The sequence below is a fragment of the Pseudophryne corroboree genome, chromosome 9 (assembly GCF_028390025.1).
Source record: "Pseudophryne corroboree isolate aPseCor3 chromosome 9, aPseCor3.hap2, whole genome shotgun sequence".
In the NCBI taxonomy this organism is placed as follows: domain Eukaryota; kingdom Metazoa; phylum Chordata; class Amphibia; order Anura; family Myobatrachidae; genus Pseudophryne; species Pseudophryne corroboree.
Window position 1 is genome coordinate 187,707,292 of NC_086452.1, and position 17,352 is coordinate 187,724,643.

At 49.2% G+C, this 17,352-nt stretch overlaps 1 protein-coding gene and 1 non-coding gene across 4 annotated transcripts in view; both read right to left on the minus strand.

Annotated features, from left to right (window-relative positions):
• NOS1AP (nitric oxide synthase 1 adaptor protein) overlaps nt 1-17,352 on the minus strand; it is a 334,948-nt gene that overhangs the window by 301,661 nt on the left and 15,935 nt on the right. The gene's annotated exons all lie outside the window — the stretch shown is intronic.
• LOC134959352 (5S ribosomal RNA) lies at nt 13,737-13,855 on the minus strand. Its single transcript, XR_010187399.1, has one exon. It is a non-coding gene; the product is annotated as a 5S ribosomal RNA (ribosomal RNA).

Below are 17,352 nucleotides of genomic sequence, written 5' to 3' on the forward strand. Positions count from 1 at the left end.
GGTAATTCCAAGTTGATCGCAGCAAGAAATTTTTTAGCAGTTGGGCAAAACCATGTGCACTGCAGGAGAGGCAGATTTAACATGTGCAGAGAGAGTTAGATTTGGGTGTGGTGTGTTCAATCTGCAATCTAATTTGCAGTGTAAAAATAAAGCAGCCAGTATTTACCCTGCACAGAAATAAAATAACCCACCCAAATCTAACTCTTTCTGCACATGTTATATCTGCCTCCCCTGCAGTGCACATGGTTTTGCCCAACTGCTAAAAAATTTCCTGCTGCGATCAACTTGGAATTACCACCAATATTACTTACCAAGTAACAAAACAGTACTTAACCAAGAAAAAGCAGTACTGAACTAAGTAACCACTGCAAGATAAAGCACTGGGTGGGCGCCCAGCATTCTCTACAAACTACGAGAAAAGGATTTACCGGTAGGTAATTAAAATCCTATTTTCTCTTGCATCCTAGAGGATGCTGGGGTCCACATTAGTACCATGGGGATGTACCAAAGCTCCCAGAATGGGAGAGAGAGCGCGGAGGCTCCTGCAGAACTGATTGACCAAACTTCAGGTCCTCAGAGGCCAAAGTATCGAACTTGTAGAACTTGGCAAACGTGTTCGACCCAGATTAAGTAGCCGTTCGGCAGAGCTGTAAAGCAGAGATTTCCTGGGCAGCTGCCCAGGAAGAACCCACCTTACGAGTAGAGTGGGCCTTAACAGACGTAGGACACGGCAATCCTGCCGTAGAATACGCATGCTGGATAGTGAACTTGATCCAGCAAGAGATCGTCTGCTTAGAAGCAGGACACCCATGTTTCTTGGGATCATACAGATCAAGCAGAGTCCAATTTTCTGTGACGAGCAGAGCGCTTCACAGATTTTCAGAGCCCTTACAACATCCAAGGACTTTGATGAAATTGAGGAGTCAGTAGCAACTGGCACCACAATAGGTTGGTTGATATGACACGTCTAGCAGAAGCCAAGGCCAACAAAATGACAGCCTTCCATGTGAGAAACTTGACCTCAACCTCCTGTAGAGGCTCAAACCAGTCCGACTGGAGAAACTGCAACACTACGTTAAGATCCCAAGGCGCCGTAGGCGGCACAAAGGGAGGCTGGATGTGAAGAACTCCCATCAAAAAAGTCTGAACCTCAGGGAGGGCAGCCAACTGTTTCTGGAAGAAAATGGATAGGGACGAAATCTGGACCTTTACGGATCCCACCCTCAGGCCCATATCCACACCTGCTTGCAGGGAGAGGAGAAAACGTCCCAGTTGAACCTCCACAGTAGGAAATTTCTTGGATTCACACCAAGATACATATTTTTTCCAAATGAGATGGTAGTGTTTAGATGTTGCTCGGAATGCTCTTCCGAGCTAGTATCTGACTTTCAACCTCCATGCTGTCAAACGTAGCAGCGGTAAGTCTTGATAAGCGAATGGCCCCTGCTGTAGCAGGTCCTCCTGAAGAGGAAGAGGCCTCGGCTCTTCTAGAAGTAGATCCAGAAGATCCGCATACCAAGCCCTTCTTGGCCAGTCCGGAGCAATGAGGATTGCCAGAACTCTTGTTCTCCTTATGAGTTTTAGAACTCTTGGAATGAGTGGAAATGGAGGAATCATGTATCCCGACTGAAACACCCACGGAGTAACTAGGGCGTCCACCACCACTGCTTGCGGGTCCCTCGACCTGGAACAATATTAACGAAGCTTTTTGTTTAGACGAGAGGCCACCATGCCTATTTTGGATACACCCCAAAGATCTGGGACCTCCTTGAACACCTCCGGATGGAGACCCCACTTCCCTGGATGGAGATCGTGTCTGCTGAGTAAGTCCGCTTCCCAGTTATCTACTCCCAGAATGAAGATTGCCGACAGCGCCAATGCATGTTTTTCCGCCCAGAGGATAATTCTTGTTACCACTGACAATGCAACTCTGCTCTTCGTTCCACCCTGTTGGTTTATGTAAGCCACTGTGATTACATTGTCCGACTGCACTTGAATGGCCCGATTTCTCAGTAGATGGGCCGCTTGGATGAGGCCGTTGTAGACGGCCCTTAGTTCCAGAATGTATATCGGCAGGCCGGCTTCCAGACTTGACCACCATCCTTGGAAGGTTTCCACTTGAGTGACTGCGCCCTAGCCCCGGAGACTTGCATCCGTGATTAGAAGGATCCAGTCCTGAATCACGAGCCTGTGTCCCTCCAGAAGATGAGGTCATTGCAGTCACCAGAGGAGTGAGATCCAGGCCTTTGGCGACAGACATATTCTCTGGTGCATGTGTAGAAGAGATCCTGACCATTTGTCAAGGAGATCCAGTTGGAAGGACCGATCAGGAAATCTCTTGTACTGCAGAGCCTCGTAAGAGGCCACCATCTTCCCCAGAAGGCGAATGCACTGATGAACCGACACCTGGGCTGGCTTCAGGACATCCCGGACCATTGTTTGTATCACCAACGCTTTTTCCTCTGGAAGAAACACCCTCTGCACTTCCGTGTCGAGGATCATTCCCAGAAATGTCAACCTCCTGGCTGGTTCCAAATGTGATTTTGGAAGATTCAGTTTCAACCATGTTCCCTGGGAAGCTGGGTCGTGAGAGCTATGGACTGTAACAGCTACTCCTTGGACGATGCCTTTATCAGCAGATCGTCCAGATATGGAATTATGTTCACCCCCTGTCAGCGGAGGAGAAACATAATTTCCACCATCACCTTGGTGAATACCCTCGGTGCTGTGGAGAGGCCGAATGGCAGGGCCTGGAATTGAAAATTACAGTCCAACAGTGCGAATCGGAGATAAGCTTGATGCGGCAGCCAAATCGGAATGTGGAGGTACGCATCCTTGATATCCAGGGATACCAGGAATTCCCCCTCCTCCAGACCTGATATCACTGCCCTTAGAGACTCCATTTTGAACTTAAAATCACTAAACCGCTTTCAGAGGGACTTCAAGTTCAGAATGGGCCTGACCGAACCATCCGGTTTCGGTACCACGAAAAGGTTCGAACAGTAATCCTTGTTTTGCATCTGGGGAGGAACTGGTACAATAACCTGTGCATCCACCAACTTCCGGACGGCGCCCCTGTAGGATAGCCCTGTCTGCCAGCAAAGCTGGGAAGCCTGATTTGAAGAACCGGTGAGGAGAGAGACCTTGAAATACCAGCTGATACCCCTGGGACACAATATCTTGTATCCAGGAATCCAGGCCAAACGACACCCAGACGTGACTAAAATGTCTGAGTCTCGCCCCCACCGGCCCTACCTCCAGACCGCGCGGTCCACAGTCATGCTGAGGACTCTGGCGTACCTGAAGCAGGCTTCTGTTCCCGGGAACCCGCAGCAGCAGGTTTTTTGGATTTTTGTCGACCACCTCTAAAGAAGGTGTTGGGCGGTTTGGTCTTTCTTGTTTTAGAAACCCGAAAAGGACTGTGATGCAGCTGAAGAAAAAGGTTTCTTCGTAGCAGGTGCAGCTGAGCGAAAAATAGGATTTTAATACCTACCGGTAAATCCTTTTCTCCTAGTCCGCAGAGGATGCTGGGGACTCCAAAAGGACCATGGGGTATAGACGGGATCCGCAGGAGACATGGGCACACTATAAGACTTTGAATGGGTGTGAACTGGCTCCTCCCTCTATGCCCCTCCTCCAGACCTCAGTTATAGGAACTGTGCCCAGGGAGACGGACATTTCGAGGAAAAGGATTTTTGTTAAACTAAGGGCGAGATACATACCAGCTCACACCACAACACACCGTACAACTGGATTACCAGGAATACCAGATAACAGTATGAACTAAAGACAGCAACAAGCTGAATATAACCCATACACAACCTTCGTTTAACCAAAAACAACAACTATCAATACAACTGCAAGTAACAGTCCACACTGGGATGGGAGCCCAGCATCCTCTATGGACCAGGAGAAAAGGATTTACCGGTAGGTATTAAAATCCTATTTTCTCTTACGTCCTAGAGGATGCTGGGGACTCCAAAAGGACCATGGGGTCTATACCAAAGCTCCAGACCGGGCGAGAGAGCGCGGACGACTCTGCAGCACCGATTGAGCAAACATGAGGTCCTCATCAGCCAGGGTATCAAACTTGTAGAACTTAGCAAAAGTGTTTGAACCCGACCACGTAGCTGTTCGGCAAAGTTGAAGCGCCGAGACTCCTCAGGCAGCCGTCCAAGATGAGCCCACCTTTCTGGTAGAATGAGCTTTCACCGACTTCGGTAACGGCAATCCAGCCATAGAATTAGCATGCCGAATCGTAGTACAGATCCAGCGTGCAATAGTCTGCTTGGAAGCAGGAGCCCCAATTTTGTTGGGAGCATATAGGAGCCTCTGATTTCCTAATTTGAGCCGTTCTGGCGACATAAATTTTCAAAGCTCTAACAAAATCGAGAGATTTTGACATAGCCAAGGCAGCCATAGCCACAGGCACCACAATGGGTTGGTTTATGTGAAACGAAGAAACCACCTTCGGCAGAAATTGTTGACTAGTTCTTAATTCCGCTCTATCCTCATGGAAAATCAAATAGGGGCTCTTGTAAGACAAAGCCGCCAACTCAGACACCCATCTTGTGGACGCCAAGGCCAAAAGCATGACCACTTTCCAAGTGAGAAATTTCAACTCAACCTTTCGCAAAGGTTCAAACCAGTGAGACATAAGAAATTGCAACAACACGTCAAGATCCCACGGAGCCATGGGTGGCACAAACGGAGGATGGATGTGCAGCACTCCCTTCACGAAAGTCTGAACCTCTGGAAGAGTGGCCAATTCTTTTTGAAAGAAAATAGATAAAGCCGAAATCTGCACTTTTATGGAACCCAATTTAAGGCCTGCATCCACACCTGCCTGCAAAAAATGGAGGAAACGACCCAGCTGAAACTCCTCCGTAAGAGCTTTCTTGGCTTCACACTACGACACATATTTTCTCCAAATACGGTGATAATGCTTCGCCGTGACCTCCTTTCTAGCCTTAAGGAGAGTGGGGATGACTTCCCCGGGAATACCCTTTCGAGCTAGGATTTGGCGTTCACCCTCCATGCCGTCAAATGCAGCCACGGTAAGTCTTGAAATACGCATGACCCCTGCAGCAACAGATCCTCTCCGAGAGGAAGAGGCCAAGGATCTACTATGAGCAATTTCTGAAGATCCGGATACCAGGCCCTCCGTGGCCAATCTGGAACTACGAGTACTGCCGGAACCCTTGTTCGTCTAATGATCCTCAACACTTTTGGAATGAGAGGAAGTGGAGGGAACACATATACCGACTGAAACACCCAAGGAGTTACCAGGGTGTCCACTGCACTGGCTTGAGGGTCCCTTGACCTGGAACAATACCTCGGAAGCTTCTTGTTGAGGCGAGACGCCATCATGTCTATTTGAGGAATTCCCCAACGCCTTGTCACTTCTGCAAAGACCTCTTGATGAAGACCCCATTCTCCTGGATGGAGATCGTGCCTGCTGAGGAAGTCTGCTTCCCAGTTGTCCACGCCCAGAAGGAAGACTGCTGAGAGCGCTCACGTGCTTTTCCGCCCAGTGGAGGACTCCTGTGGCCTCCGCCATCGCCGCTCTGCTCCTTGTTGCGCCCTGGCGGTTTACGTACGCCACCGCTGTTACGTTGTCCGACTGAATCAGGACAGGTAGACCTCGAAGAAAGTGTTCCGCTTGCAGAAGGCCGTTGTAAATGGCCCTTCATTCCAGAACGTTTATGTGGAGACAAGTTTCCTGGCTTGACCATTTTCCCTGGAAACTTCTTCCTTGTGTGACTGCTCCCCAGCCTCGGAGACTTGCATCCGTGGTCAGCAGGACCCAATCCTGGATCCCGAACCTGCGTCCCTCTAGTAGGTAAGAACTTTGAAGCCACCACAGGAGAGATATTCTGGTCCTGGAAGACAGACTTATTTTCCGGTGCATGTGCAGGTGATACCCGGACCATTTGTCCAGCAGGTCCCACTGAAACACCCGGGCATGAAACCTGCCAAACGGAATGGCTTCGTAAGCCGCAACCATCTTCCCCAGCACTCAAGTGCAATGATGAATCGACACTCTTGCCGGTTTCAGAATCTCCTTGACCACGCACTGGATTTCCAGAGCTTTTTCCGCTGGAAGAAACACTCTCTGCAGTTCCGTGTCCAGGATCATGCCCAAGAAAGGCAGCCGAGTTATCGGAATCAACTGTGACTTTGGCAAATTTAGAATCCAACCATGATGTTGCAGAACCGTCAGGGAGAGTTCCACATTTCTTAGCAACTGCTCCTTTGATCTTGCCTTTATCAGGAGATCGTCCAAGTACGTGATAATTGTGACACCCTGCTTGCGCAGGAGTACCATCATTTCCGCTATCACTTTGGTGAAGACCCTCGGGGCCGTGGAAAGACCAAACGGCAACGTCTGAAATTGGTAATGACAATCCTGCACCGCAAACCTCAGGAAAGCTTGATGTGGAGGATATATTGGGACATGTAAGTAGGCATCTTTTATGTCGACTGACGCCATAAAATCCCCCCCTTCTCGACTGGAGATCACTGCTCGAAGAGATTCCATCTTGAACTTGAAAGTTTTTAAATACAGTTTGAGGGATTTTAGGTTCAGGATCGGTCTGACTGAGCCGTCCCGCTTTGGTACGACAAAGAGGCTCGAATAAAACCCTTCTCCCCGTAGAGACGGGGGTACCGGGACAATGACACTCTGTTGACACAGCTTTTGTATCGCAGCACTCACTACTTCCCTTTCTGGGACAGAAACTGGCAAGGCTGATTTGAAAAATCGGTGGGGGGGGGCACCTCCTGAAACTCCAGTTTGTACCCTAGGGACACTATGTCTAACACCCAAGGATCTAGGCCCGAGTGAAACCAGACCTGACTGAAGAGTCGGAGACGCGCCCTCACCGGCACGGACTCCCGTAGGGGAGCCCCAGCGTCATGCGGTGGACTTGGAAGGGGCCGGGGAGGACTTCTGGTCCTGGGAGCCTGGCACTTCAGGCAACCTTTTTCCCTTACCTCTACCTTTAGAGGCATGGAAGGACGACCCTCTTCCTTTTTTGTATTTATTAGGCCGAAAGGACTGCATCTGATAATGGGGTGCCTTTTTCTGTTGTGCTGGAACATAAGGAAGAAAGGATTATTATTATTATTATTATTATTATTATCCTTTATTTATATGGCGCCACAAGGGATCCGCAGCGCCCAATTACAGAGTACATAAACAAATAACCAAGCAGGAAAACAGCAACTTACAGTTGACGACAATATAGGACAAGTACAGGGTAAATAAACATAGCTACATCAGCAGATGACACTGGAATAAGTATCAGGTGGAAGAAGACTGCTGGATTTGGTGCAGTTGAATATTATTAAAGTAAGAAAAGGATAAGCACATGAGGGAAAAGAGCCCTGCTCGTGAGAGCTTACATTCTAAAGGGGAGGGGTAGACAGACGGGTGAAACAGATGGGGTACATAGAGAGCGTGGAACAGAGGTTTAGGATGAGATTTGGCTGGGTTTGGTGAAGAAGTGGGTCTTAAGAGCCCGTTTGAAGTTTTGTAGAGAGGTGGAGAGTCTGAGGGGGAGAGGTAGGGAATTCCAGAGAAGTGGTGCAGCACGTGAAAAATCTTGGAGGTAGGAGTGGGAGGAAGTAATCCGTAGGCAGGAGAGTCGGCGTGCATTAGCAGAGCGAAGAGGACGGGTGGGAGTGAAAAGGGAGATAAGGTCAGAGATGTAGATGGGAGAGGAGTGTGTGAGGGCTTTGTAAGCAAGTGTGAGAAGCTTGAAATGGATTCTGAAAGGGAAGGGGAGCCAGTGAAGATCTAGTAAGAGAGGAGAGGTGGACGTAGTGCGTTTGGCAAGGAAGATGAGCCGGGCAGCAGCATTGAGGATAGATTGGAGTGGAGAGAAGTATTTGTCAGGAATGCCAGTTAGGAGGAGATTACAGTAGTCCAGTCTGGAGATGACCAGTGAGTGGATAAGAGTCTTAGTAGCATCCTGGGTCAGAAAGGGTCTGATCCTGGAAATATTTTTTAGATGAAAACGGCAGGTTTGTGAGAGGTGCTGAATGTGTGGTTTGAAGGAGAGGGAGGAGTCAAGGATTACTCCAAGACAGCGCACTTGGGGGCTAGAGGAGATAGTGCCATCAATGGATAATGAGATTGTAGGAGGTGAGGTTATGCGGGAGGGAGGGAAGATGATCAGCTCGGTCTTAGACATGTTAAGTTTAAGAAAGCGCTGGGACATCCAGGAAGAGGTTGCAGAGAGACAGTTGGAGATACGAGTGAGGAGAGCCGGGGAGAGGTCTGGAGAGGAAAGATAGATTTGAGTGTCATCAGCATAGAGATGATATTGGAAACCAAAAGAACTAATGAGCTTACCTAGTGAGGACGTATAGAGAGAGAAGAGGACCAAGGACAGAACCTTGGGGTACCCCTACAGTTAGTGGAAGTGAGGGGGAGGTAGAGTCATGAGAGGAGAATGAACAGCCAGAAAGGTAGGAGGACAGCCAAGAAAGGGCAGTGTCACGCAGACCAATGGAGTGAAGGTTTTACAGTAGGAGAGGATGGTCCACAGTGTCAAAAGCAGCACAGAGATCCAGTAGAATAAGTAGTGAGTAGTGACCCTTAGATTTAGCAGCATGGAGGTCATTGCATACTTTTGTAAGGGCAGTTTCAGTGGAGTGGAGAGGACGGAAGCCAGACTGGAATGTGTCAAGCAGTGAGTGTGAGGAAAGAAAGGAAGTAAGGCGGTTGTAGACAATACGCTCAAGGAGTTTGGAGGCAAAAGGGAGGAGAGAGATGGGTCGGTAGTTGGAGAGAGTGTTTGGATCAAGGGTAGGTTTTTTAAGAATAGGAGAGATGAGTGCATGCTTGAAGGCAGAGGGGACAGTGCCTGATGAGAGGGAGAGATTGAGAAGGTGGGAAAGATGGGAACAAGCAGAAGGAGAGAGGTAGCGGAGGAGGCGGGAGGGGATAGGGTAAAGTGGGGAGGTGGTGAGGGGACAGGAATGAATGAGGGCCATGACTTCCTCTCCAGATGCATGGGAGAAAGATGTCAGAGTTGGTGCGAGGGATGGGGAGGGTTGGTAAGGGATGGGAGAAGGCTGGTTACTGATGGTCTGGTGTGATGTGATGTCCTGACGTATGGAGTCAATTTTGGATGTGAAGTAAGTGGCAAAGTCAAGAGCAGAGAGTGAGGAAGGGAGACGAGGTGGAGGTGGGCAGAGGAGTGAGTTGAAAGTGGTAAAGAGGCGGCGGGGGTTGGAAGACTGGGAGGAGATGAGGTTCTTGAAGTATGACTGTTTAGCAAGAGAAAGGGCGGCACTGAAGGATGAGAGCATAAGTTTGAAATGGAGAAAGTCTGCCTTAGAGCGTGATTTGCTCCAGTGTCGCTCAGCAGTACGTACGTGAGCATTTTTGCAGATATCTGGTGCACTTGGTGTGCCAGGGTTGAGGTGTTAATTTGCGAGGGTGAATAGTGGTTGGTGGAGCAACAGAGTCAAGAGCAGAAGTAAGGGATGCATTGTACGTGGAAGTGGCTTGTTCAGGGCATATGAGAGAGAGAGAATAGGAGAGAGAAGTGAGTCAAACAAGGAGGAAAGGAATGTGGTGTCAATAGCTACAATGTTACGCTTAGTGATGGTAGCCTTAGGAGGTAGAGATGGGGAAGTCGAGAGAGATAGGTTAAAGGAGAGCAGGTGGTGGTCAGAGAGGGGAAATCAGGATTTTGGTACTTACCGATAAATCCCTTTCTCCGATTCCACAGGGGCCACTGGAGTGTAGTTACAATGGGAGATAGTAGGTGGTATTGGTAGCTGGCACTTTAAAAATTCTCACACTGTGGCTAGCTCCTCCCCTACTATCTCCCCTCCAAGCCAGTCTACGTTAAACTGTGCCCGAGGAGAGCTGTAATAAACAAACCGTAAGGTAGAGGAGGTTAACGACGCCCTGTAAACCAGGCGAACACAAACTAAACCTGGAACAGAACCTGACAAAAAACCAGGCTAGCCTGAACCCAACAAGCAGTCATATGGTGATCTGCAATCGTTAATCAAACAAAAATCAGGAGAAACAGCGCTGGGCGGGCGTCCAGTGGCCCCTGTGGAATCGGAGAAAGGGATTTATCGGTAAGTACCAAAATCCTGATTTCTCCTTCATCCACTAGGGGCCACTGGAGTGTAGTTACAATGGGGACGTCCCAGAGCTCCCAAAAAACGGGTGGGAAAGCGCTGAGAGTCCTGTAAAAACTGCTCGGCCAAACAGTGATACAGAGGCCGTAAAAGTGTCAAACTTGTAGAATTTGACAAAACGAATGTCGGTTTGACCAAGTAGCCGCCCGACAAAATATTCATGGAGACCCCGCGGGCGGCTGCCCACGAAAGTCTTACAATGCGCGTAAAGCGCGCTGAAATGGAAAACGGAGGTTCCCTAGTAACCGCCAAGAAGACTGTCTGATGATCAGATGTATCCAACTGTCCAGCATATGCTGGGGCCCCGGCTATTTAGTACGGGAGCATCATCCAGAGCAAAGAAGAAAAAACACTTCATCGAATAGCCTGAGACCTCTGTAGAGAGAGTTGACGAGCCCTGACAACATTCAGAGAGGATTGAAAACCACTAGTGTCAGATTTATATGAAAAATGGACCTCCCCTCTGGAAGAAACGACCGCTGAGGCCGAAGCCGAGCCCGGGGAGTTGCCAATAGAGTACTCCCTGAACAAGAGGCCGAACTTACGGCCGCTAGGCTAATCTCATTTGGAAGAAAAGCGAAAAAGGCAGAGACCTAAAATTCCGGTCAGTGTGGTTTGAAGCGCAGCGGAGCAAAAAACCTCCCAGAGAAACCAAAGATGAATGGTAACTGGAAGAAGGGGGAAAAAACCCCTTTTATCTTCATTATGTTCCATAAAGTTTTCCCAAAGTGGCAAAAGCGAGAAGAGGTAATAGACTTCTGAAATCGGAGCCCAGTAGGCCTAACCGAACTAGGGAACTCCTCCCTTCTGAGGTCTCGTGAACAGTCACACGGGTAACCGAAACCAGTGTAAAATTGAACAAGGAGAAAAAAAGGAGCCTGTTGAAGTAGACAGTCCAGTCGAGGTAGGAGCCAAGGCTCCTCTACTGACAACAGGCGTATCTGTATCTTCAAGTCATGCGTGGCCCAACCAGCGCCACCGAGAGGACTAGCACGCATAATCCCCTCCTGTGTTACTGAACATGAAGTAGAAATAGAAAAAGGAGGCAGGATAGAATAACCAGAAAACTCCCCGGAGCCCTGAGGGCCTCCACGGCTACTGCCGTCCGAGAGTAATAAAGGGTTAACGAGTCAGTCAGAACGCCCTGAGGTCGATCCGAAATCTCCGCCCACAGCGGACCAGCTGACAAAACTCCGGGGCATGTTCCCTCACCCAGGAGTCTGACCTGGTGGCTTGATCTGGAAACAAGATTGTTGTCCCCCGTTCCGAGAGGAATGGAGGCGACCACTGATTACGTCGCAACTTGACTGAAGAAATAGAGTCTCTGGTGCCGAGGAATGAAAAAACCTCTGACGGACCGTGTTGAGAAACGTCTATGCGGAGCATAAATTGGATCTGTGTCGAATCAGAAGCTCGTGGATCCTCCGGATATTCAGAAGCCACCTAATGTACAGAGTGGGATAGTAGCAGTAAATTGTCCCATTAGGGAACCAACGTCACCCACTGCCCCTGAAAAAGAGTTATTCTGTTATCTTCCTAAACTCTGTGGGAGCGGAAGAGAGAAGAGTAAAGGACTTACAGTGAAAATGAGAATCCTGTTAAGGGGGAATCTGAGAAAAGCCTGTCCAACGGAAATCAGTAAACAGGCATCTCTGAAGACAAGGGACACGTAAAACTCCCTTTCTTGTTTAAACTAGCAATCACAGACTAAAAGGATTGTAAGGCCAGAATAGGCCTGTCCGAGCCACTTGGCTTCGGAACGTGAAAAGAAAACAAAGGCCTGAGAACTGTCCTAATTCAAATGATATGTGAAAAACAGGGATCAACACCCTTTGCGGTTAGAAACCTATGGAGCGCAGCCTGCAGTATGACTCTCTTGTCATCGTAAATCAGCCGACCTATGCCGAGGGACTCCTGAGACGGTTGTAACCGCCCAAGCCTTCTCCCATCGACCTGCGCCTACCCTGGGACCCTGCAGGTGTAATGGGTGTATAGGATGACATAAAATCAGACTGGACTGAGGATGTTGAACCTCTGCTTCAGCCTTTTTACCCTGAGAACCCCTGGCGACGAAGATATCACCCGTGTGGAGTCAAAAACCTGAAAGGGCACGAAAAAATCTAAAGGGAAGACCAGTAAAGGTCTGTCTTGGAGCTGGGGCAGTAGTAGGAGAAATCAAAGTGGACCTACCTCCATTGGTTCAAGAAATCCTGCAGAAAGTTCCTTCCCCAGAACCATCTGCCCCGTAGGATTTCATGTTTACTTGTCACTGTCGCAGCCCCAGAGGTCGTCGGGTTAAGACAGCCCAAGCGAAGATGCAGGGTCCGAGTCTGTAGACATGGAGACCTCCAAGGAACATAAAGCAGAATCGTGATTCTGACCTGTATCAAAGTATCAATTGATCCTGATGCGAAGCATCCTGTAACCTAGAGGACAATTGTTCCCCAACCTACCTGCTCCGGATACGGTAGAACCATGCTGCCGCATATGTCGATGGATCCCTGAGCAAGGTTGCCTCAGGAAAACGGCGGCTTGATGGACCGGCGATACACCGAGGTGTATACCCTAGAGAGGTTCTGATACCCTCTCCTGCCATCTGCGGGGAAAAGATAGGAAAACAAACCTTGTTTGATACCTGATATTGTGTATTCGGGTGTCTGTCGGCCGCCTACCGGAGCCTGCCCAGCTCATCCGAAACTGAACCAGTCGCTGTCATTTTCGTCAATGGCGTGGAACCCTGATGGACTTGACGTGTCCTCCTCCTTTACCTGCAGTATCAGATGAACTGCTGTATTATGTACCTGTATATTCTGAGACACTGGTTCAGATCCACAGAAAACAGACATCAGTAATGCATGGAATGTTAGCAAAGTTTCTTTTTGGAAAGGTGTGTTTGGTCCCGCTGTGATTTGATCCTGTGACCTTGGAAACCAAAGTCCAAGGGCTTACCTGATGAGTTATTGTCTGGTTAATAGTGACATTACCTGCATCATTGATCAAACAGGGGTGTGCAGGTGCGTGGAGGGCGAAGCAGATGGCTCCGCCGCATACTTCACACCTAAGAGGGAATTCTTCGACTATCCCAGGAGAGACAAACGAAAGGAGAAAAGGTGGGTTAAATAAACAGAGCCCTACGTAAGGTGTGCACTATAATGTGTAGTGACCGATACGATTAAAATAAACTTTCTGGAGCAGCGGAGACCTGAACCAGCAACGCTGCGCTGTGGGACAGGAGTCTTAGCCCTAGGCTATAGGAGTTCTCCTTAAAGTTTTGTTTGGATTCAAACCCCTGTTCAGATACCCGCTACTAGCGTACTGAGCCGCAGCGCTATTTGTCTTATGCCTTACACGCATTCCACAATTACAAATAGCATTAGTAACTAGTGACAACAAGGAATAATAAAGGGAAGGCAACACCCCGCCCTGTATTTAGTGTACCGCTAATTAAGGTGCACCAGATGTTTCTCTGAGGTTCCGCTGGCTTTTCAAAATGGTGACCAGCCTGTGAGAAAGATGGGGGAAAATGTTATGTGCAAGATGTTGTTATTAGAAAACATTGCGGAAGTAGCCTACAGCACCTGGTATTCCCAGGCGGTCTCCCATCCAAGTACTAACCGGGCCTGACCCTGCTTAGTTTCCGAGATCAGACGAGATCGGGCGTGTTCAGGGTGGTGTGGCCATAGGCTTTTATCCCCTATATCTGGTATTTTATGGATTTATCTATATACATACCTACACGCACTTAAATATATATATCTATATATATACATGCACAAACATAACTATATATGTATATATACACACACACCGTAGGTAAATAAATACTGCACAGTAGATCCTTTTAATTATTATTGAGCTGAGTCCCAGCTACTGTAATAGAGCAGGTTCCCTGATTTGCAAGTAGGAAAATGCTGGGTAGAGGACTCTACTGCAGGAGGAATGTATCTATATTTCAGCAGCCTGAAGTATCGAAAAGTTACAAATCCCAGAGCTGTTGCCTAGCGACGGGGAGACCTGGGAGCCCGCTGAGTAAAGCAGGTTAACTGTTAATATACCTGGGACTTTATTTGTATTTGTCTCTGAGTATGCAAGATTAGCCCACTGGGCTATAGGAGACACTGCAAATATGAAGCCAGGTCTGTGCATGGAGGAAATGGCCGCCAGAGTGAAACTCCTCTGGGCTATGCGATAAAATCTATATAGTGGATAACTGGATTAGTGCTGAGCCACTCTGACTATATCACATTCTCCTCAGCACCATGTGCATTAAACTCACATAAATGCCTATTACACTATAACAGTGGCCGGGGAGCGGAGAATGCTGAGCCCGCTGTACAGAGCGGGAGTTAGCTCCGCCCCCCGGCTATGGCGCCTTATTGCAAAACTAAGCGGGAAGCGAGCTGTACCCTCCGCTGGGCCTGCGAGTCACCGCCGGGGAGCGCTGAGCGCTGAGCCCGCTATACAGCGCTAGTAGAGCCCTGTATCTGCTAGCCGCCGCCGGGGAGTGTTGCGCTGAACAGAGCGCGAGTCGCCGCCTGGGAGCAGGGAGCGCTGAGCTCGCTCTACAGAGCGGGACTTAGCTCCGCCCCCTCCGTACAAGGCGCCAAATTTAAACATTGCTTTGCGCTCGAGCGGGATCCCTGTGCCGGCTCTGTGAGTCGCGCTGAGTGGGGATCTGTGCGGGGGGTGCGGGGAGCTGGGGGAGCAGAGGGTTATCAGAATGACACACACCCGTTTTTCAGTCAGGGTTGTATAAACACATACTCAGCCTCCCCCAATCATCCTGTCTGTTTCTCCATGAGGAGGACAGGTAAGGATACAATAAAGTACATTACAGCCCCAGAGAGCCCTTCTGGAGTGGGTTGTACAACAATAAACAGTGCATTGCTCTAAAAACATACATAGCCACCACAAATAAAGTATACTTCACTCCCCACTGTGTTCTTGGTGGATCGGCCCCGACACACGCCGCACGCAGCGGCGTCCAGCCGGAATCTTCTGTGGTGGGGTGGTCCCGACACAAGCCGCACGCAGCGGTGTCCGACCATTTTTTGATACTCACCGCTGCCATGCTGCCGGAATCTTCTGCTGGATGGAGTGGCCGCGACACGCGCCGCACGCAGCGGTGTCCGCCAACTCAGGAGAGCTCAGTGTCTCCCTCAGCCGGGGCCCATCCCTAGCCGCACGCAGCTGCGATGGGACCCCGCCGGCAGCTCCCACGGTGCAGACTGGCAGTGGCAGAGCTGCCAGTCTGTGAGTGTGTGTAAGAAAAATAAAATAATAAAGAAAAAAGAAGAAAATTCTTCAGCTAAACCCAAGTGAACCAGCTACCTCGGGCACTTAACTAAGACTGGCTTGGAGGGGAGATAGTAGGGGAGGAGCTAGCCACAGTGTGAGAATTTTTAAAGTGCCAGCTACCAATACCACCTACTATCTCCCATTGTAACTACACTCCAGTGGCCCCTAGTGGATGAAGGAGAAATGGGGAGTTGGAAAAATCAGAAATATCACAGCGGTGAGTGAAGACCAGATCCAGTGAGCTCCCATTCACATGGGAGGGTGAGGAGGTCCACTGGGAGAGACCAAGTGAAGAGGTGAGGTTAAGGAGTTTAGAGGCAGGGGATTGTGTGGGGATGTCAATAGGGATGTTGAAATCGCCTAGGATAATTGAGGGAATGTCAGAAGATAGGAAGTGAGGAAGCCAGGAAGCAAAGTTGTCGATGAATTTGGAAGCAGTGCCAGGGGGGCGGTAAATGACAGCTACTTTAAGATGTACTGGTTGGAAGAGGCGTATAGTATGGACCTCAAATGTAGAGAATGTAAGGGATGGTTCTGGTGGTACTAGTTGGTAGGAGTAACTAGAAGGTAAAAGGACCCCAACACCACCCCCATGGCGACCCCCAGGTCGGGGTGTGTGTGTGTGTGAGAATGTGAGGCCCCCAGCAGAGAGAGCAGCAGGAGAAGTAGTGTCAGAGGGCGTAATCCAAGTTTCAGTAATGGCTAGTATGTGTAGGGAGTTGGATGACTTATCCGTTGTAGCGGTAGACACCAGGTCAGCGAGGCCATCACCAAACAAGACACTACCTTAATATGGGAGAGCTTCCATAGCTTTCTTGGAGTCGGCATCAGCATTCCATTGATGAATCCACAGCGCTCTCCTGGCCGAGACTGCCATGGCATTGGCCCTTGATCCCAAGAGGCCAATATCCCTCGCTGCATCCTTTAGGTAAGCTGCAGCGTCCCTGATATAACCGAGAGTCAAAAGAATGTTATCCCTATCCAGGGTATCCATGTCAGATGCCAAATTATCCGCCCACTTAGCAATAGCACTACTCACCCATGCCGACGCCACGGCAGGTCTGAGGAGTGCACCCATAGTGACATAAATGGCCTTTAATGTTGTTTCCTGCTTACGATCCGCAGGGTCCTTGAGGGCAGCAGTGTCGGGAGACGGAAGCGCCACCTTCTTGGACAGCCGTGACAAAGCCTTGTCCACATTGGGAGATGACTCCCACTTTTCCCTGTCGTCAGAGGGGAAAGGATATGCCATAAAAATTCTCTTGGGAATCTGCCACCTTTTATCAGGAGATTCCCAAGCCTTTTCACAAAGAGCGTTCAGTTGATGAGGGGGGGAAACGTCACCTCAGGCTTCTTTCCCTTATACAAACAAACCCTTGTATCAGGAACAGCAGGTACTTCAGAAATATGTAAAACATCTTTAATAGCCACAATCATGTACTGAATATTCTTAACCAATTTTGGATGTAAACTGGCTTCACTATAGTCGACACTGGAGTCAGAGTCCGTGTCGGTATCCATATCCGCTATTTGGGTAAATGAACGCTTTTGAGACCCTGAGGGGGCCTGTACCTGAGACAAGGCGTCCTCCATGGATTTCCTCCACGTTTGTGTCTGAGAATCAGATTTATCCAGCCTTTTAGTCAATAACGCCACATTTGCATTCAATGTACTCAACATATTCACCCAATCAGCAGTCGGCGGTGCCGACAGTCACTCCCAAATCCTTCTCTGCGCCCCCAGCAACTTCCTCCGGGGAGCAGCACTCAGCCTCAGACATGTCGACACAATGTATCGACACACACACACACACACACACACACACACACACTGGCTATAGGAGACAGACGCACAGGGAAGCCTGTTAGAGAAACACAGAGGGAG